This window comes from Camellia sinensis, chromosome 9 (assembly GCF_055761805.1).
Source record: "Camellia sinensis isolate YWXY chromosome 9, ASM5576180v1, whole genome shotgun sequence".
Taxonomy (NCBI): Eukaryota; Viridiplantae; Streptophyta; class Magnoliopsida; order Ericales; family Theaceae; genus Camellia; species Camellia sinensis.
The window spans coordinates 156,249,724-156,272,363 of NC_138969.1; the positions used below are offsets into that span (position 1 = coordinate 156,249,724).

At 32.5% G+C, this 22,640-nt stretch overlaps 1 long non-coding RNA gene across 14 annotated transcripts; it reads right to left on the bottom strand.

The window, feature by feature from the left end:
* Positions 1-3,342: 3,342 nt before the first annotated feature.
* Positions 3,343-9,744, bottom strand: LOC114311933 (uncharacterized). 14 transcript variants are annotated; one of them, XR_014340467.1, is made up of 9 exons: positions 9,284-9,598; positions 8,753-8,972; positions 7,939-8,028; positions 7,472-7,557; positions 7,112-7,163; positions 6,691-6,766; positions 6,135-6,212; positions 4,396-6,037; positions 3,343-3,667 (listed from the first exon to the last, which is right to left on the bottom strand). It is a non-coding gene; the product is annotated as an uncharacterized LOC114311933 (long non-coding RNA). The 14 variants fall into 14 exon arrangements; XR_014340471.1 differs by having other exon boundaries at positions 4,437-5,157; positions 5,321-6,212; XR_014340472.1 differs by lacking the exon at positions 3,343-3,667 and having other exon boundaries at positions 4,579-5,157; positions 5,321-6,037.
* Positions 9,745-22,640: the final 12,896 nt, after the last annotated feature.

Here is a 22,640-nt window from a genome sequence, read left to right on the forward strand (position 1 = left end):
ATGAAAGATTTCAAAATTATTTTAGTCTATTGTCAAAACAGTTCAAATAAAAAATAACAGTAAGAGATATATTTAATAAATAATTTATAATATAATAATATATTTTTTTAACACTAATTTAATGATATGCTATAAAAAATATAATACAATGAGAATGTCTTTTGAGAATTATTATAAAAATTTAATGATATACTATAAAAATGTAATATAATATTACCAAACCTGAAAAAAAGAAAGAAAAGGAAGCAAAGAAAGACCGTATCCTTAAACAAGAGCAATACACAATAATGCAATGGGGAACATCATATTTTTAACAAAAGAGATGTAACGTCGCTTTTAATACATCGGTATTTCATGTAACATTAGGGGCGACACATAAAACACATGTGTAATTTAAATAAAAATAAAATAAAAAATAAAAAATAAATATTATAATATGTATGGTGGTTAAGTGATAAGAGTCTTCTTAATTAAACTGAAAGTTTTGATTTAAACCTTATTTACCTTTTTGTGTAATTTTTTTTTTTTAAATAGAAAAATCTATCACGTGGAATAAAGAAAAGGTCTGGACACTAAGTCGAGTATCACTTAATAATCGCATAGATAGATACATCACTAAAATGTCCCATGGGTTTTTGCTTATTTTCTTACTAGCAATATAATTATAATTATATTTCATTTTAAATCACTTATCTTTAATTTACAAACTCTCAAAAGAGTATTTTAGTCATTAAATTCAATTTGGGTACAACTTGGGTGGGCTCAATTCAATCAACACAAGCTCAACCCGATTTTGTCTTAGGGCCTGGGCAAAATATTTTTGTATTCGGTGCGGGTTTGGATAAAAATTCAAAAATTTGAATTAAATTTGAGCATATTTGAGCAAAGACACTAAACAGCTCAAACAACCTGAAATCCGAATTATATAAATGTAAATATATAAAAAATATTAAATGTATATGTAAATTATTAGTCATTATTAGATGATGTTAAAAGAATTTAGATTGTTAAATCATATTGAATATATATTATAAACACAATACAAAATCTTTTTTTTTTCTTTTATCACTCAGAAATTATAAATGCCATCATAGCGACACATTTGTTATTTAATTCTCATATCTATTACATTATATAAATTATTTGATTTAATGTTATTAATAATTTTACAAAAAAGGAAAAAAATTGTTAATAGAGTGCAATTTTATCCAATTAATTTAGTTGCACAAATTTTTTTTTTCAAAAAAAAAAACTCAATTTTTTGTATAATTCGAACAATTTGGGCAACTCAAGCAATTCAGACTTAGCTCGGATCGGGTTTTAGCAGACAATCTCGGGTTACAATTCAGGTTTGGACGGGCTGAGCAGCTTCTAGTACAACTCGACCTGAGCTTGAATAACCTCTCAATCCGCCCAAACCTGCTCAAGTTGCATCCCTAAACTCAATGTAGGTGTGTATAAAATGTTTAAAATACCATTTCATAAAATTTCTAAAATACCATTTTTGTTAATTTTAATGACTAAAATACTATTTTTCTGTTAGTTTTACTTAACGAAAATAGACAAATGATTTAGATAAAAAATAAATCAAAAAATTAGAGTTTAAATTGATAAAATAAAAAACTCAGAGTTTATTCTGTTACGAATGTCAAATTTTGAGAATTTTTTACTTTTTTTTGTAATTTTTTCTTCATTTTAATATGTGTTACCTGTCGTGACATTGGAGTTGTTTGGTATAAATTTTAAGAGGTGATTATGATTTATTTTAATTTGGGAATATGTGTCAGATTGTTTAATGTAATTTCTACTTATAATTTATTAGACAGAAATAACTTAAATAAGTTTAAAAAATTTCATTATTTAAAAATGAGAAAACTAATACTTTCTACTTTCTGATATTATTAAATTTTACTTTAAAAGAACTTACAATAACCCTAAATTAGTGGTAGTTTGTGACTTGTACACAATTTTCTCATTTCATTTTCAAAATGATGAAATGTTTTTTAACCCAAAAGTCAGAATGATGTGGACTTCAATGTTGAGTGATTATCACTGATGGAGAAAAAAGAGTGGATGGGTCTCAAAATGTCAAAAACTGGGCCCATTATTTTACGCTTATTTTTTGCGGATGATTTGATCTTTGTTTGTTAAAGTTGACAGTGCAAACTGCACCATCATTTTGGAAGTGCTAAATGAGTTTAGTAAAATCTCTGGGCTTAGAGTGGACGTTCACAAATCCAACATGTTTATTTATCCTAACATTGAAAGGAGGAGAGCTAAAGATCTGAGCAATCTGTGTGGTATTCCATTGACCCAAAATTTGGGGAAATACCTTGGAGTTCCCTTGCTTCACACCAGGGTTAGTAAAAATCATTTCGACTCCATTTTGGAGAAGCTTCAAAGTAAGTTGATTGGTTGGGAAATTGGTGTGCTTCCCTTGGCAGGGAGAGCAATCTTGATTCAATCTGTTACTAATGCCATACCATCTTAAACAATGCAAACTATGGAAATCTCACGGAAAGTTCGTGATGAAATTGATCAAATCAATCGAATTGAATATGACTTATTTCGAATTGTTTCAAGTGTCTCTTCAACTAAAAAATTTGTAGAAAACAGAAACAACCTAGTTCAAAATCAATTCACTCCACTAAACCACCAAAAAATCATATAAAAATACATTAGAATGATATATAAATACATAAAAATGAATTATATCATACCTTTGAAGGTAGTCATGGACGAAGGAGAGAAGGATTGGAGAGGATTGAGGGATTGGACTTGCAATCATCAATGAAGTGCTTCAACTGGTTCAAGTTCGTGATCAGAGAGGAGATTGTAGAAAGGTCAAATCGTTTGATACAGAGGAGCGTGTAGAGATCATGCAACAAAAAAGGATTTTTATGGCGCGCAATGCACGCCGTAAAAACCCTTCTACGACGTGCAATGCACATCATATTATGACCAATCATGAAAAGTCATTCACTTTCAACATGTTTCGTACGCTGTTAAAAACTATTTAATGACAGATTTTGTCGTTATTACTTTTTTTACAACATGCTATAATACGCTGTTAAAAACTATTTAATGGGAAATTTTGTGCGTCGTTGTTACTTTTTTTACGACTACTTTTGCATGTCGTTAATTGGTGAGACAAATAACGACACTGATTGCGCGTCGTAAAATATATAATACAACGACTTATTATGCCTGTCGTAGAATATACAGTTTTTTTTTTTTTTTTTTAATTTTTAAATTCAACAGGTTCCATTTGACCAATTTTGTACAATCTAACAAATATTACAAACAAACATCACAAAACATTAATCAACCACCAAAATATTGTTTGAAACATCAAAAAGAAACTATATCCATATATTATAAACATTCAATAATTGTCTATACATTCCAAACATTTGAAAACTATATCCTAAAGTTCTAAACTGTACAAAAAGTTTAAACCATCCAAAACTATGCATATCTAATTTTCTAAACATATCGACAACTATTAAGAGATTATCTAAAACTATCGACAACAGTTCCTATAGCAGTTGCAGCTGTAGCAAATCCACTTGCTTCTATCACAGGGATGAAGGTGCCCAATGTATGCGTTAATGCACCTAAACCCACAGCAATAGCTGGAGCAACTTAACCCTATTACATTTCTTGTCTGCATGACAAAGGAAACTTCACATAAGTACAAAAACTAACGACTCAAGGACAAAAATATTTCTTGAGGTATTAAGAAATGACCAAGAAATTATAAAACATTAACAAAACATTTCCAAAATTAATAGATAATTCAATGGCCCCATAAAGAGTCCAAGTCAAATTAGAGTCTATTAACAATGGAATTGATTTATGCAAACACTCCCAAGACATCAATGTAGATGGTCCATGATGCTGACTATATTTTCATGTAACAACATTGTCATCTGCCATACTTCAAGCCTTGAATGTAGATTGTCCATGATATTGACTATATTTTTATCTAACAACATTATCGTCTAATCTACCAACCAACATTAGCTAATATTCCCATGGATACTTAATTGAAATAGATGTGATTAAGAAATTAAGGTTAACTAACAGAGTTCCCTAGTGAAAATAACCAATTACATCTCACAAACAAATTGCTGGTGCTTTACTTTTCCTTCAATAATACTAATGCCTTACTTCATTCATTCGTGATAGGTCTTGTGTTAAAAAGGGATACATGAAAAATGACTACATCCATTTGTTTGTAAAAGGGCCTGTGAGAAGAGCTCCGATAATCAATCGTGGCATAGGTAAATTGCTACTGGATTTGAACTGACATACCAACATGATGAAGCTGTAGAAACAAAAATAGTAATAGATAATTTAAAAACAAGGATATAAACAAAGAAGTTGGTATACCATTCCAATTTCATAGGAGAACACACTGTGGGGTCACTCACCATAGCACTTCCATAGGTAGCACCAGATAGCACAGAAAGGTAAATATCTTCTGATTGAGATGATTATGAGGGCACAAGTACTGTGCTTAGCATCTGCAATAATGAATTCTGGATGCACATAACATAAGAAAGCAAGCAGGGTTAAGATTCTACTCCCCAAAAAAATTATATATATACATAGACAGCAATGTAACACTTCTATTGGCCCCATAAACCATGAGTTTAAGGATTTCTAAAAAGCAATTGAGTAAAGAACCTACTTCCCTAGTCAGAAAATGATGTAATCAGTAATTAATGAAGATGTCACTAGAATTATAAGAAACAGAAAACCAGAGCCAAAAAAATAAAATTGTAAGTCCACATGCTCAACCCAACCACTCCTAGTTTCTGCCTCTTTCTGTGCCTTTTTTTGGACGGCGATGGTGATTGGCGTAGTGGAAGAGCAAGAGATGAGTGCGGCGTAGTGGATAGCATAACCTCCCAACCAACTAACACCTACTACTCAGCAGCACAGAGCATAGCCGCAATGCCTATAGAAGCACAACAGTACAAGGGGCAGCATAGCAGATCAGCAACAAAGTAAAGTAATGCAGCATTTGTTCAGCAGAGTAGAAGAGCAACAGCCTAGCAGCAAACTCATAGCAGCAGTACACAGCAAAAGATAATACAATATATGCCAGATTCAGCCCATAAGGAATAGCAGTCTTGTACTGAATGCATCCTTCAAATAGATAACCAAAAGGCCAATTGTGTACAATATCAGTATTAAAAAGGACACCAATAAACTTATCTGAGAACTACTTCAAAGACTGGCGCATTCTTGCAGCCTGGCCCTCTGAAAAGTTCTCCAAAATTTAAATAACATAGCACAGCCCCCATCAGACCTATAATAAGCACTCCAGTACTGTCTTCGAGGAGCAGCAGAATGGAAAAAACCCACCTACAGGAAGTTGAGCTTAGACCTGTAGCAAAAACCACTATGTGAACCTCACAAACTCAAACCCCACAGAGATACAAAGACACGCAAAGCTTAACACACTGAGTAGAGAAAGGGATGAGAAAATGAATAAAAGAAAACCACTTCAAAAATGTAGATCTCTCATTCACTCAATCCACAACAAACATCTCTCTCACACACGGTACTAGCTCCAAGACCTGCAGAGAAAGCAGTTAGTTTGTAATAAATCACAGCAGATGTGATAACAGACCTATCAACAAGGCTCACACAATATATGGTCTCACAAGCTCAACCCTCAGACACTCCCATCTCAGAATGAAGGAACAGGTTAATGAGAGAAGCAACATGAAAGGATAATAGTAAGCCAAAAAACACCACTCTGAAAATATAGCACTCCCATCACTCAGCCCACAACAAAAAATTCCTTATACAATGTGTATACCAAGAACAATCAAACAGCTTCTCCAAACAGATACGAGGCCCAAAACCCTTCCATAAGTAAGTTACAGCCCAGACAAACCGGCATAGAAGAGTTAGAATTATAGGAACTTACTTCACTCAACCCTTCACATACCTCCACTACCTAATTTTGGACTCACAGTCACTCAACCCTCTATCCCTACCTTAAAGCCAGCTTGGCAACCTGCAAAGATCAGATATGGAAGAGATTAAGCAGCAAAAAACCTTCTTTTTTTTTTTGGAAGCTAACACTCTCTCAAACCAGAATATGTAGGGCTCACCACACTCAACCCAAAAAACCTTCCAACACTCCACACACAATGTCTTGGATATATAGCAGCCATATAGTGTAATCCCACCTGCAAAGACAGAATATACATATGGCAATTTACAATGTGGTGGTTGTTTTGAATTTTTTCCCACATAAATTTGAAAGAAATTAAAGAGACTTACCTAATACATGGTGATGGAACAAACTAAAACAAACAAAGAGGGAACAAAGAAAACAACCTATTCGCATTAATGTGTTTGGGAGGGGAAATATTAGGTACACACCTAACATTATTTGATGTTTTGTCTTATAAAAGAAACCTAATAAGAAAAAAATTCAGGTTTCCAAATTCAGTGTTCTTGGTTGTTCAAAACAAAAAATAAAAAATTAGTGTTCTTAAGGGAAAGTTTTCCATTCCAAAACACAAGTACCAAAATGTGGATTCATAGAAGACTTCTATTTTATTTGTTTAGCTTCAAGACATCTATTATCTTTAGAACAACACCAAAACTATGCATGACCAAAAAAAAAAAAATTCTCAGATATCAAGATGCCATTTTACTCACCCCGCATTTCAGCATCAAAACCCACATGTAATGATGATCTTATTAATTTTTCTTCATCACCATCGGCATACAAAATCTACAAAAAAAAAAAATAATCGCACCCTGAACAAGTTTTTTCTTCAAGTAAAAGGGGAAACTGGTTGATATAGCCAGGTACTGGGCAGCAAAAGTTCACGACTTCAGAGGCAGGAGCAATTAGGTTCAAGTCGATAACATACACCAGTAAGAGAAAAATCCCAAAAGAGCGCAAGTCAAAGACTGGAAAAAGTTATTGTACACTTTGATTTAACACTAACCCAAGATATACCCAAGAAGCAAATAAAGAATAGATGAAGTAAACCTCTTTATGGGTTTTGGCAATTTAACATGTAGAAGAAATCTATGCACAAAAGCATATATGAGTCAATGAGAATGTTCTCACCCTGTGCTCCTTTTCTGTATAGTCAAATGAATGAATAGTGCCATCCTAAAACCTGTAGAGACAATTTAACAATGAGAAAACTTTTACAAGAAATTTTATTGTAATGTCACAAATGTCATTGGAAATAATATATTTATATACATAGAAAATAAACAAAACTCAAAGTTAGTTGGCATGAATTCAAGATCTAGTCACATATGCAGTTCAAATAAGTAATCTAGGTAGTCTTCCATATTATCTGATATGAGATGTTGCACAGCAATAAGAAGATGGGTGCACTGTCAGATTGACATAAAGATCTTGAGAAACAAGGATGTCGCAAAAGTGATAACATAATATCAAGATTCTTAAAGTACTCACACATTGTCCAATGGCCACCAAACTTTTATCTTGCAACCAACCAGTTCTTTACCGTAATTTTTGATATCACATCGCACTTCAGAAACCTGAATTGGCAATATTAACCACAAATAAAATTGAGAGAGGAGTAATACACCATTATCTAGGGGTGTGGTCATGTCAATCACAAAACAACTTCAAACAAAAGCAAGAGACGTTGTATATTAGAGCTTGATATGCCTTGGTGGGCCCATTCCACCAACTACTTAAGCTTTTGGGACAACTGATCACCTAACTTGGTATTGGAGCTCTTGGTTTTAAAGCTCTTCATATGTGTTTATCATGTTTGTCAGTGAGCAAGCAGTTTTGTATGTAATTGTCAAATAATAGGTTGCCAAAGTAACAAACCAGAAATTGAAGAAAACTGTCATCATATAATCAGAGGAAAAGAACTAAAGATATAATGGAGCCAATTCTGGCATACTAACCTCCAAAACTGTCATCATATAATCATTAAAACTTCTAAGGTTATCCTTCTGAGCTTCTTGAGTAGCTGAAACCATTGCCATCTCATGTACCTGATGTGAACATGTTGAAGTTCAATGTGACCACACAACTAAACATTTTTTTAGCTAAGAAATAAATATTGTGTGCCCGTGCATGAAAGTGACTGAATACATTGAGATATGCAACACATTCAGTATCATGCAATTGAATTGCAGACCTAAAAAATATATACTACAATAATAATAACACAGAAATACAGCACCACTACTCTTATAGCAGTGTCAAACATGTTAAACCAAGATAATTCATCAAGCTTTACTCATAATGAACAGATTGCTGATATCAACGCAGAAGACAAGAAAACTTCACTTTCAAAACAGTTCCACCTCTGGATTTGTGACTAGTAATCTATATAAAGTGGTACTCTACAACATACCAATTTGAATTGTAGACTTCGAGAAAAAGACAGACATACACACATGGAAGTATAATATATGCAGTAGAGAACATCATGCCAACAGGGCCCTATCACATCTTGGACTATTATTAATATCCCAAAAGAAAAGGCAACAAAATTGATAATCACAGTGATGCTCTATTACTGAAGGAGCTATGCTATGTACATCAGTGGTATTTCAGCCTTAATTGATGAATGAGGAATCTATTTGTAATGAAAGCTTAAAACAGAATCTAAACATCAAAAGATGATAGTAGCATAACATCACAGACCAAGAAACTAACAATAACAAATACTTAAACAGATAGAAATATAGAAAAGTTTATTGAGGGACATACCATCTGCTGAAGAAAGAAGTAGAAACATGTAGGATAATGATCAAACAGGTGATAGGCTTTCAATGAATTGATAAGTATTATTACACCAACTTGCTCCCCAATCATCAAGATCATCTGTGGATAAATGATGAAGCTCCTTCAATGCCTTGGACTTGACATTATAAGAAACAACTTTGCCCCAGATAGCTAACACCAGTGTAAAATCTTTTTCATTTGCTCCCTTCACAACACAGAGGACATTAAATTCAGAGCATGTGATTATGGTTTTGCTAACACACATACACACGCACACAATTAACAACATTCAAGATATACTATCTATGAAAAAAAAAAAAAAATCGAAAAACAAAGAATCAAACACCTAAAATGCACAGTATAAAGAATAATTACCGTATAGAATTGAAGAAGCAAACATTTTTTTATTTTTCACATATCAATCAATGGAATCAAGAGGCAAAACATTTGGGGGTTTTAGATATAATTCTCACTATGTATATATATATATATATATGGGTTTAAAAAACATCTTACCAGTGATGCTTTTGATCAAATGAAGCAGTGTACCAGGTAAATACCCTTCTTCACTTAGTGAATCTCTGTTTTGCTCCTCCCTTCGAATCTCTCTCGCTCTCTCTACGTACAATGCGATGAGACGATTCAGAGAGATTGAGGCTGAGCTCCTGCAGAGTTGCTCTCATCGAACCCTTCTCTGTGCCTTTTCTGAATCTCGAGTGAAAATCTAGACCAAAAACCCCTTTCTAAGATATGTAGAACCCTTCTCGATGAAGAACGAAGCCCTAAAAGGATGAAGATTAAAGGAAACTGAACATTAGCCAAATCAAGTGCACAAAACAAGAGTAAAACCTTAGAATTTTATAATCGAATAGTAATACATTCAAGAAAAAGCAGAGACAAAGAAAGAAAGAGAGAAGCGAGAGAGTAACTAGCCTTCTTTCTACGTTCGTTTTGATTAGATAGTGGGTGGCACAGACGATTGTGCGCAATTTAAATATAGGAATAAAAAAAAAAATTAATATTATAATGTGTACTTAGTTTAAGTGGTATGAGTTCTCGTACTTAAATTTATGACACATTTGTTTAACTTTTTTTTTAAAAAATAAAAAATACTGTCACATCGCATGAGGAGAGTAAAGCCTTTAACTTTTTTTTAAAAAAATAAAAAATACTGTCACATGGCATGAGGAGAGTAAAGCCTTTAATTTTTTTTTAAAAAAATAAAAAATACTGTCACATGGCATGAGGAGAGTAAAGCCACCATAAGAGGTGTTCACTTTATAATAGTATAAGGTGCTCACTTTATAAGCTTCAGGACACCATAAGAGGTGTTCACTTTATAATAGTACTAGTGGGTGGCACACACGATGTGTGTGCAATTTAAATAAGTAGGAATAAAAAATAATAATAATGAAATTAATATTATAATGTGTACTTAACTTAAGTGGTATGAGTTCTCGTGCTTAAACCCATGGTCATGGGTTCAAGCCTTACCCATCTCTTTGTTTTAGTTTTTTTTTAAAAATAAAAAATACTGCCATATGACATGAAGAGAGTAAAGCTTCAGGACACCAAAGTTCCTGTTCACTTTATAATAGTACTAGTGGGTGGCACACACGATGTGTGTGCATTTAAATAAGTAGGAATAAAAAAAAAATAATAATGAAATTAATATTGTAATGTGTACTTAGCTTAAGTGGTATGAGTCCTCGTACTTAAATCCATAGTCATGGGTTCAAGCCTTGCCCATCTATTTGTTTAACTTTTTTTTAAAAAATAAAAAATACTGCCACATGGCATGAGGAGAGTAAAGCTTCAGGATACCAAAGTTTCTGTTCACTTTATAATTGTACTAGTGGGTGGCACGCACACGATGTGTGTGCAATTTAAATAAGTAGCAATAAAAAAAATAATAATAAAGTTCATATTATAATGTGTACTTAGCTTAAGTGGTATGAATCGTGTGGGTACTTAAACCCATGGTCATGGGTTCAAGTCTTGCCCATCTCTTTGTTTAACTTTTTTTAAAAAAATAAAAAATACTGCAACATGGCATGAGGAGAGTGAAGCTTCAGGACATCATATTATGTGTTCACTTTATAATAGTATAGATAGATAAGGTGTTCACTTTATAAGCTTCAGGACACCATAAGAGGTGTTCACTTTATAATAGTATAGATAGATAGATGTATTTTGAATTTTTTTTAAAATTTTTGTTTTGTGTTTGGCGTCCAAAATTTTTATTTTGACGCGTATTTTTATTTTGGTCATACTATTTACGACAGAAATTGCATGTCGCAAAAAGTAAAATATTTTTAACGACAATTATATGCGTGTCGCGGAAAGTATATTTTTTAACAGTTGGCTTTTTGTGCGCCGTCAAAAATATAATATTTTTAACGGTCGGCTTTTTTGCGTCGTGAAATGTTTAATATTTTTAACGGCTGGTGTACGCATGTCGTGTATAGTTGATGTATTAACGGCATGTCATATGCACGTCGTAAAAAGTTTTATTATTTACGACTAACATTGCAAGCCGTTAAAAAATTATCATTATTAACATTCACGGCCTACACAATAGACACGCTGTAATTGAAAAATTATTTACGACATGCAAAAAAAACAAGTCGTAAAAGTGAGAAATCACGACTTGTGTTTACTGTATGTCGTTAATGTAGAGCCGTAAAAATATTTTCAAACTATGAAGGCTATTTTGACTTACTTTGCCTCCGTTTGGAAAGTGGATTGGCTTTTTGACTTTTTGACTTTTTTAGCTATTTTAGTCTGGGGCTAAAAAACCTGGTTTGAGAAGAATTTTTTGACTTTTTTGACTTTTTGATGAGGTGTCTTTATGACAAATTACCAAACTGCCCTTGACACATGATTCTCATGGCAACTCACACTCAAATGCTCCTCCACGCCAGCATCATGTACAGGACCAAAATTGTTTGAATTTTTTTTTTTTTCGATTTGGATTTGGCGTATTTTCTTTTAATTTTTTTTTATTTTTTATTTTAGGTTTGGATTTGGCGTATTTTGCTTAATTTTTTTTTTATTTTTTATTTTGGGTTTGGATTTCGCGTATGTTAGTTAAATTTTTTATTTTTTTTTTATTTTGGGTTTGGATTTGGCGTATTTTTTTTATCTTTTTTATTTTTATTGGTATACAATAACTTTTTTTATTTTTCAAAAGGAGTTTTCATGTGTTTTATTTATTTTTAAATTACGTCGCGAATGGTAATTTATGTTTTTATATTTTTTTAAAAATATTTTTTAATGAGGCGTATTTTTCTCATTATCTTTTTTTAATTTATGTTTTTGTCATTTTTGAATTCGTACACATTAATTTGTTTTTATATTTCAAAAATGGGTTTTCATGTGTTTTATTTATTTGTAAATTACATGGCAAATGGTAATTTCTGTTTTTTTTTTAATCTTTTTGGATGAGGCGTATTTTCGTCGTTCTTTTTTTTTTTTTTGAATTTATGTTTTTGTAATTTTTTAAATATTTTTGAATGAGGCGTATTTTTTTAAATAATTTATGTATTTTAATTTTTTTTTAATTTTTTTTTTGCAAATGGTTTTTTCATGTGTTTTTTATTTTTATTTTTTTTTCATTTTCTGTGAAATGATAAAAAGTGAGGTTTTATTTTATTGTCCTGTGTATTTTAAATATTTTAATTTTAATTTTAATTTTATTTTAAATATTTAAATAATGTAAATAATCTAAATAATTTAATAAGCAAAAATTTAAAATAAATATTCAAAAAATTATTTTAACAAAAAAATGTAAATAATTTAAATATTTAAATAATTTAAATAATTTAAAATGTTAATATTTTAAATTTAAAAACAACTCTACACTCAAATCGTAACCAAACACATAAAATAAAACTCAATTAATAAATTATTTTTAAAACTCATAACCAAACACATAACTCGAAACCACATATTACTTTCACAACTCTACACTCAAATCATAACCAAATACATAACAAAAAATTAAAATATTTTAAAAATATTTTTATAAAATAGAGTTTGAATTTATTTTTATAAAATATTTTAACAAAAAACAAAAAAAATGTTTTTTTTTTTTCAACTTTCTTTGTTTTTTCTGGGAAAAGATATTTTTTGAAAAAAGATTTTTTTTTTTTATATTTAAATATGTCTGACGCTGAGGCTAAATTAGCCTCTCTTTCATGTGGGGATAGTTTCATAAATTTACCTGTAAAATGGTTGTTGCCAAGCTCCTACCATGCTTTTGTCTCCATATAATTGAATTAGCCACTTTTATTCGTATATAATTAATTTAACCTCAAACTCCCTTCCCAAACACAGACTTTATAATTTTATCAAAAGTAGCTCCCGTGGGTGAGAGTAGTTTTTCTCTTCCTTATTTGTTTAACTTTTCACGATGGATACTGCTAACCAACGTCGTCTCAAGCCAAAAAGGCATTCGGTCATTTTGTACCATGATTTCCATGTGTATCGTGTTATTTCTTTTTTTAAAAAAATGAAAACAAAATAAATAAATAAAAAAAGAAAGAGAGAGAAAGTAACAAAGGTCAACATAAGCCAAAAAGGCATTCGGTCATTTCGTGCCATGATTTCATGTGTATCATGTTATGTTTAAAAAAAAAAAAAAATTGAAAACAAAAGAACTAAGGTATTATTTGAGATGTCTTAAATAAATATATTTTTTATCTTTTTAGATTAAAGAATTAAGAAAAAAAATATAGATATTTGGATTAACTTTTTGACTTTTTATGAAAAAATGTATATTAAAAAATTATATAAATTAATGTGTAGGGGAAAATTAGGATTGAGAGTTATGCAGTCATAATTTTTGACTTTTGGTGAATAATGATAACTTTTAAACTATTTAATAATTTTTTGACTTTTTAACTTTTTTTTAACTTGTCAAACTTGGCCTAAATAGGACAGCAGGAAGAAAGAAATAAAGGAAGGGAGAGATAGGAGAAGTTATTGATGGGTTGAAGAGTAGTGTCATGGGATATTTCATATATGTTATGAGATTATTTGGAATAATCTAAATAAGTGTATTTTTTGAATTTTTATAAAATATAGGTTGAATTTGAAGTGATGTGTTAGAGAGGTGATATGACTTAAATAAAATGATGTGATTTAAATAGGATAGTGACTTTTTCACTTTTTGACATTTTTCAAACATGTCAAACCAAGCCTATGATTTGTGAAGAGAATAGAAATTACGATTTTATGTTAAATGATTGAAGAACATAAAGAGAATAAAATTTACAATTTTGAATTTATTAATTAAAAATTTTGAAAACATACAAAAATTTATAATTGACGTATAATATGATCGCATGGTATGTTCATAACTAACAAATAATTTTTCGAGAGGACACTGACAGAAAATGAAAGGAAGAAAAAGGTGGTGAGTGGTAGGGCTGGGCATAGGGTTATCCGAACCGCCCAAACTGCCCTACCCGATCTGAACCACGCACGTATGGGCGGTTTCGCAAACACATTAGGATAGGGTGCGGTTTGGATCTTATGTAATTTTCGAGTTGCGGACGGGTTGCGGGTTTAACTCGCACCCGCCCAACCTGCCCGCCTAAAACACTTTTTTTTTTTTTGGTTCAAATCTAATCTAACCGTTTAAAAAAAAAACCCCTTTTCTTTTCCTTCAAATCCGACCGTTCAAAAAAGAAAACCCTAATCAATATTATCTATCTCTCACTCTATCTATCTCATTCTGTGTCTCTCATTCTCACGCTTACTCTCACTCTCGCGATTTTCATCTCCACTGCCTACACCCACTGATCCACTCTCTGTCTTCGCAAAATGGACTAATCGACCGATCAACCGATCGACCTCATCGCACACCTCACAGGTAAGCTCCTCTCTGAATCTAGTCTCTGTCTATGTCTCTCTCTCCCCGATCTTTGTGTCTCTGATCTGTCTCCCTCCCTCACTCTCTCATCTCACAGTCTCTCACTCTTTGGCTTTGCATCTACTACACCGATCGACTCTCTCTCATCACAAAATCGACCAATCGATTGACTCTGTCATCGCACCGATAGCAAGTAAGCCTCTCTCTCTCTCTGTCTTTCTCTCTCTCACTCTCTCCGATCTTTGATCTGTCTATGTTTGGAGAATCAGTTGATAGATCTATTTTGAATCTGTTCATTAATGTGGTATTGGTTTGAAGAATCAGTTGATAGATAGATCTATTTATGTTATTTGTTGATGGAGGACATTAAATCTGTTTTTGGAATTAATCTGTTTTAAATCTGTTTAATTTGTGGAATCTATTTAATTTGTATTGAATCTGTATTAAATCTGTATTGAATCTGTTTTAAATCTATTTGTGGAATCTATTTAATTTGTATTAAATTTGTATTAAATCTGTTATTTAATTTTTGGAATTAAATCTATCTGTCTGTATAATCTGTTTTTTAGAATTAAATCTGTGAAATTGAATCTGTTAACTTGATTCAATCTGTTAACTTGAATCTGTGGAAAAAAAAGGTCCAAAATAAAGATTGACAAAATGGGGGAAAAAAAAGCTTTAAAAATAAATTTTTGGAAAAAAAGTTCAATCCGCAAACCGCCGGCACGTCCGCGAACCCTATCCGCACAAACCGCAAACCGCATTGCGGGCGGTTGCGGGTTGACTTTTTTCCAAACCGTATAGATGCGGGCGGGTCCAAACCGAACCGCAAATCGTCCCAAACCGAACCGCAGACACCTCTAGTGAGTGGCGCGTGAAAATAATTTTTCCACCCACCTTTGTAATTGAAGTTGTTTCATTCATTTGTTTTGTAATTTACAAAAAGATTCCCACTGATTATAGTATAATTTCTCAACTCTCACTGATAAGTAATTGCCCCACGTTTAAAAGCACACAATTTTCTTGTTTGATTTTTAAAATGATGAAAGATTTCAAAATTATTTTAGTCTATTGTCAAAACAGTTCAAATAAAAAATAACAGTAAGAGATGAATTAAATAAATAATCTATAATCTTATAATATATTTTTTTAACACTAATTTAATGATATACTATAAAAAAAAATAATACGATGAGAATATCTTTTGAGATTTATTATAAAAATTTAATGATATACTATAAAAATGTAATATAATATTACCAAACCTGAAAAAAAGAAAGAAAATGAAGAAAATAAAGGCCTTATCCTTAAACAAGAGCAATACACAACAATACAACCGGGAACGTCATATTTTTAACAATAGAGATGTAACATTGTTTTTAATACATCGGTGTTTCATGTAACATTAGGGGTGACACGTAAAACACATGTGTAATTTTAATAAATAAAAAATAAAAAATTAATATTATAATATGTATGTTGGTTAAGTGATAAGAGTCTTCTTAATAAAACTGAAAGTTTTGGTTCAAGCCTTATTTACCTTTTTGTGTAATTTTTTTTTAAATAGAAAAATCTATCACGTGGAATAAAGAAAAGGCTTGGACACTAAGTCGAGCATCACTTAATAATAGTATAGATAGATATATCACTAAAATGTCCCATGGGTTTTTGCTTATTTTCTTACTAGCAATATAATTATAATTATATTTCATTTTAAATCACTTATCTTTAATTTATAAACTCTCGAAAGAGTATTTTAGTCATTAAATTCAATTTGAGTACAACTTGGGTGGGCTCAATTCGATCAACACAAGCTCAACTCGATTTTGTTTTAGGGCCTGGGCAAAATATTTTTGAATTCGGTGCGAGTTTGGATAAAAATTTAAAAACCCGAATTAAATTTGAGCAGATTTGAGCAAAGACACTAAACAACTCAAACAACCTGAAATCCGAATTATATAAATGTAAATATATAAAAAATATTAAATGTATATGTAAATTATTAGTCATTATTAGATGATGTTAAAAAAATTTAGATTGTTAAATCATATTGAATATATATTATAAACACAATACAAAATCTTTTTTTTTTTCTTTTATCACTCAGCAATTATAAATGCCACCATAGCGACACATTTGTTATTTAATTCTCATATCTATTACATTATATAAATTATTTGATTTAAAGTTATTAATAATTTTACAAAAAAGGAAAAAAAAATTGTTAATAGAGTGCAATTTTAACCAATTAATTAAGTTAGTTGCACAAATTTTTTTTTTCAAAAAAAAAAACTCAATTTTTTGTATAATTCGAACAATCTGGGCAACTCAAGCAATTCGGACTTAGCTCGGATCGGGTTTTAACAGACAATCTCGGGTTACAATTCAGGTTTGGACGGGCTGAGCAGCTTCTAGTACAACTCGAGCTGAGCTTGAATAACCTCTCAATCCGCCCACACTTGCTCAAGTTCCATCCTTAAACTCAATGTAGGCGTGTATAAAATGTTTAAAATATCATTTCATAAAATTTCTAAAATACCATTTTTGTTAATTTTAATGACTAAAATAACATTTTTCTATTAGTTTTACTTAACGAAAATAGGCAAATGATTTATATCAAAAATAAATCAAAAAATTAGAGTTTAAATTGATAAATTAAAAAACTCAAAGTTTATTCCGCTACAAATGTCAAATTTTGAGAATTTTTTTTTATTTTTTTTGTAATTTTTTCTCCATTTTAATATGCGTTACATGTCGTGACATTGGGGTTGTTTGGTATAAATTTTAAGAGGTGATTATGATTTATTTTAAATTGGGAATATGTGTCAGATTGTTTAATGTAATTTTTACTTATAATTTATTAGACAAAAATAACTTAAATAAATTTAAAAAATTAATTATTTAAAAATTAGAAAGCTAATGCTTTTACCTTTTACTTTCTGATATTATTAAATTTTAGTTTAAAAGAACTTACAATAACCCTAAATTAGTGGTGGTTCGTGACTTGTACACAATTTTCTCATTTCATTTTCAAAATGATGAAATGTTTTTTAACCCAAAAATCAGAATGATGTGGACTTCAATGCTGAGTGATTATCACTGATGGAGAAAAAAGAGTGGATGGGTCTCAAAATGTCAAAAAGTGGGACCATAATTTTACGCTTATCACTGATGGAGAAAAAAGAGTGGATGGGTCTCAAAATGTCAAAAACTGGGCCCATTATTTTACGCTTATTCTTTGCGGATGATTTGATCTTTGTTTGCTAAAGTTGACAGTGCAAACTGCACCATCATTTTGGAAGTGCTAAATGAGTTTAGTAAAATCTCTGGGCTTAGAGTGGACGTTCACAAATCCAACATGTTTATTTATCCTAACATTGAAAGGAGGAGAGCTAAAGATCTGAGCAATCTGTGTGGTATTCCATTGACGCAAAATTTGGGGAAATACCTTGGAGTTCCCTTGCTTCACACCAGGGTTAGTAAAAATCATTTCGACTCCATTTTGGAGAAGCTTCAAAGTAAGTTGATTGGTTGGGAAACTGGTGTGTTTTCCTTGGCAGGGAGAGCAGTCTTGATTCAATCTGTTACTAATGGTTGGGTATACCTCTTTATTGGAGTTTGAGACCCAATTGATTTTGAATTTTTTTTTTTACTTTGGTTTGGTTTGGTTTGGATATAATATATTTTAATATATTATATCTAATTTTTAGACACCCAATTCAATTTGGATACAACTAGAGTTTGGTAACAAAACTCAAGAATCATATATATATATATATATGGCTTTATTTTCCGAAGGGAGATAGCAGTGGCCTAATTATATTTGTTTTTCCCGAAGATGAGTGGAGCGGCAGCCAAACATTGATATTGGGTGCTTTGATTCTTGGGTGTATATTCAAGTTGGTGCACTGGTTTTGTGTGTAACAAGTTGGTGAATATTTGGTTATTTTGGTGAAGCTAATTTGGTTCGTTGTTTTGGGTCTTCTACAACTCTAATTTCGAAGACTTTGGTTTATCTATTTGGTGAGATCTTTCTTCTTGTTTATTTGTAATTATTTGGAATTCACCTAAGGATGGTTTGTGAGACTATTCGTGTCTCGTTTGTAATCGTTTGTAAACTTATTTGGTTGATAGTGGAATTAGATTTCGATCCCGTGGACGTACCTCACATTGAGGGAACAATGTAAAAATTCTTGTGTTGCTTTTGATTTAATTTTTTCGCATTAATTTTTATTCCCATTAATTGATTTACTTGTGGGAATCATTGATTTTCCCTAACAACCGGCATCAAAGCTTACGGTTTATTTGAGTTTATTTATTTGTGTAAATCAATTGAGAGGAATGTGGGTCGTATGTCTAGCTTCAATGGAAGTAATTAGGTAACTTGAAAAACCAAAATGGAAGACCTATTATTTTGTAAAGATTTGTATGGACCCATTGAGGGTGATAGTGGCAAACCCAAGGGTATGAAGGATGATGAATGTAATAGGCTTAATCGAAAAGCCGTTGGTGTTATCCGTCAATAGATTGATGACAGTGTGTTTCATCATGTTGCTACTGAAACTTTAGCATATGATTTATGGAAAAAATTAAAAGGCCTTTATGATAGGAAATCAGCCACAAATAAAGCTTTTCTATTTCGTAAGTTGGTTAATTTAAAATATAAAGAAGGCAGCCCTATTTTGGAACATCTGAATGGAATAAAGAGTATTGTTAACCAACTTGCTTCAATGAAAATTAGTTTTGATGATGAGTTGCAGGCTTTGATGCTACTTAGTTCTTTACGAGAAAGTTGGGAGACTTTGGTCGTGACAGTTAGTAATTCGGTGCTCGATGTAGTTGTCACAATGGACCAAGTCACTAGAAGCTTGTTGAATGAAGAAACTAAAAGAAAATCAGCGGTTTCCTCTCATTCAGAAGCATTTGTTGTGAGAGGTTGAAACAAAACAAATGGGAGGAGTAAAACTCCTCATGGTCGTGATCAAAGTCGTGACAAATCAAGAGATGGTTCTTTTTCAAAGAAAGACATTGAGTGCTATTATTGCCATGAGAAAGGGCACATGAAGCGGGAATGCCGAAAGCTCAAGAATAAGGAGAAAAGGCGTGACAAAAGTGTGGATAAGAAGCAAGAAGACACAACGACAGTTACTACCGATGATCTCATGGTCGTTTGTGAAGATGATTGTATCAATTTTGTGAGCCAAGAAAGCAATTGGGTGATTGATTCTGGTGCTTCTTTTTATGTGACTTCTCAAGTTGATTTCTTCACTACCTACACCGAAGGAGATTGTGGTTCTGTTCGAATGGGTAATGAAGGTTTGTCCAAGATTATTGGCATGGGTGATGTTTGCTTGGAAACAAATTTGGGTTGCAAGTTGTTACTTAAAGATGTGAGGCATGTTCCTGACATTCGCCTCAATTTGATCTCTACTGGGAAGCTAGATGATGAAGGCTTCAACAATAAATTTGGTGATGGAATATGGAAGCTCACAAAGAGTTCTTTGGTGGTGGCTAAGTGCAAGAAGACTCATACACTTTATTCGATGCAAGGAAAAATTTGTATGTCAATGCCCTTGAAGATGATACTTCTACCGAATTGTGGCACAAGCGGCTTGGCCATATGAGTGAAAAGGGGCTACAAGTTTTGTTCAAGAAAGAGTTTCTACCCGGTTTGAAAGGTACACATCTCAAAACTTGTGTTCGTTGTTTGACGGGTAAACATCATAGAGTTACTTTTCATACAAATGTTACTTCTAGAAAAGAAACTGTTTTGGAGTTGATTCATTCGGATGTTTGTGGTCCTTTGAAAGTTAGAACACAAAGTGGTGCACTTTATTTTGTTACTTTCATTGATGATTATTCAAGGAAAGTTTGGGCTTTTCTACTAAAAACTAAAGATCAAGTTCTAGAAGTATTAAGCATTTGCAGGCCATGGTTGAAAGAGAAACAGGGTAGAAATTGAAGTGCATCCAATCAGATAATGGTGGTGAATACATTGGGCCATTTGATGAGTATTGTCGCAGCTAAGGTATTCGGCACCAAAAGACAGTTAAGAAGACTCCTCAACAAAATGGCGTTGCCGAGAGGATGAACCGTACCATTGTGGAAAGAACAAGGTGCTTGCTTTCACAAGCTAAATTGCCAAGATCTTTTTGGGGTGAGGCAATGAGGACAGCGGTTGACGTGATCAATTTGTCTCCTTCCTATCCTTTGAATGGTGATGTTCCAGAAAGAGTTTGGACCGGTAAAGATGTGTCTTATGAGCAATTGAGAGTGTTTAGTTGCCGAGCGTTTGTTCACATTTCAAAGGATGAGAGGTCCAAGCTTGATAGTAAGTCAAGACAATGTATTTTTCTTGGCTATGGGCGTGATGAATTCGGGTATAGATTGTGGGATCCTGTCGATAAGAAAGTCATTCGAAGTCGTGATGTTGTGTTTCTTGAAGACCAAACAATTGAAGACTTTGGCAAAGGTGATCAACTGGAGCCAAAAACTAGTGATCTCATTGACATAGATCCATCTCCTTCATCTTCTGTTGATGATGAAAATAGAGGAGATGTGCAGCCACCCATTGAAGATGTAGAGGATGATGCTAATCCTAATGAAGTTGAGCCAGAAATTGAGGAAGAGCATCAAACTCAAGAACCACCACCACAACTTGAGTTGAGGAAATCTACTAGGGACCGACAACCTTCAAGAAAGTATCCTCCCAATGAATTTGTGTTGATTTCTGATCAAGGGGAGCCTGAGAGCTACCAAGAAGCAATTGAGCATGCAAAGAAAGATGATTGGAAAAAGGCCATGGAAGAGGAGATGAATTCCTTACTTGAAAATCACACTTATGATTTAGTGAAGTTGCCTAAAGGGAGGAAAATTCTGAAAAATAAATGGGTTTTCAAATTGAAGAATGATAGAAAGAATCTGAGGTACAAAACACGTCTTGTTGTGAAAGGCTTTGGGCAAAAGAAAGGTATTGACTTTGATGAGATTTTCTCGCCGGTTGTGAAGATATCTTCTATTCGGGTTGTACTTGGCATGGCTGGAAGTATGAACCTTGAAGTTGAGTAACTTGATGTGAAGACCGCATTTCTTCACGGTGATCTTGAAGAAGAAATTTACATGGAGCAACCAGAAGGTTTTGCAGAGAAATGGAAAGAGAAATTTGTTTGCAAATTGAAGAAAAGTTTGTATGGTCTCAAGCAAGCTTCGCGTCAATGGTACAAAAAATTTGACTCTTTCATTATGAATAATGGTTTTTCTAAAACCATTTCAGACCATTGTGTGTTTGTGAAAATTTTCTGGATGGTAAATTTATTATTCTTTTGCTTTATGTTGATGACATGTTAATTGTGGGTCGAGATTCTACCATGATTAACAAGTTGAAATTAGAGTTGAGCAAGTCTTTTGCTATGAAAGATTTGGGACTGGCAAAGCAAATACTTGGTATAAAAATTGTTCGTGATTGCAAAGAGGGGCTGATTTGGTTGTCTCAAGAAAGTTATATTGAGAAAGTTCTTGAGAGATTCAACATGGATAAAGCAAAGCCGGTTGATTGTCCACTTGCGGGTCACTTCAAGCTTAGTTCGAATCAAAGTCCTACAAGTGAGAAAGACAAGGAAGAGATGCTGAAAGTTCCTTATGCTTCAGTAGTTGGTTCTTTGATATACGCCATGATTTGTACAAGGCCGGATATTGCTCACGCCGTTGGTGTGGTGAGTCGTTTTCTCTCTAATCCGGGTAAAGAACATTGGGCAGCGGTAAAATGGATTCTAAGATATCTTCGAGGGACTTCAAAGGTGTGTTTGTGTTTTGGAGATGGTAAGCCGGTGCTTGATGGGTTCACAGATTCTGACATGGCTGGTGGTGTTGATTCTAGGAAATCTACTTCGGGGTATTTGATGACTTTTGCAGGGGGAGCTGTGGCATGGCAATCTAAATTACAAAAATGTGTTGCTTTCTCAACTACCGAAGCTGAAGTTATTGCCATTACGAAAG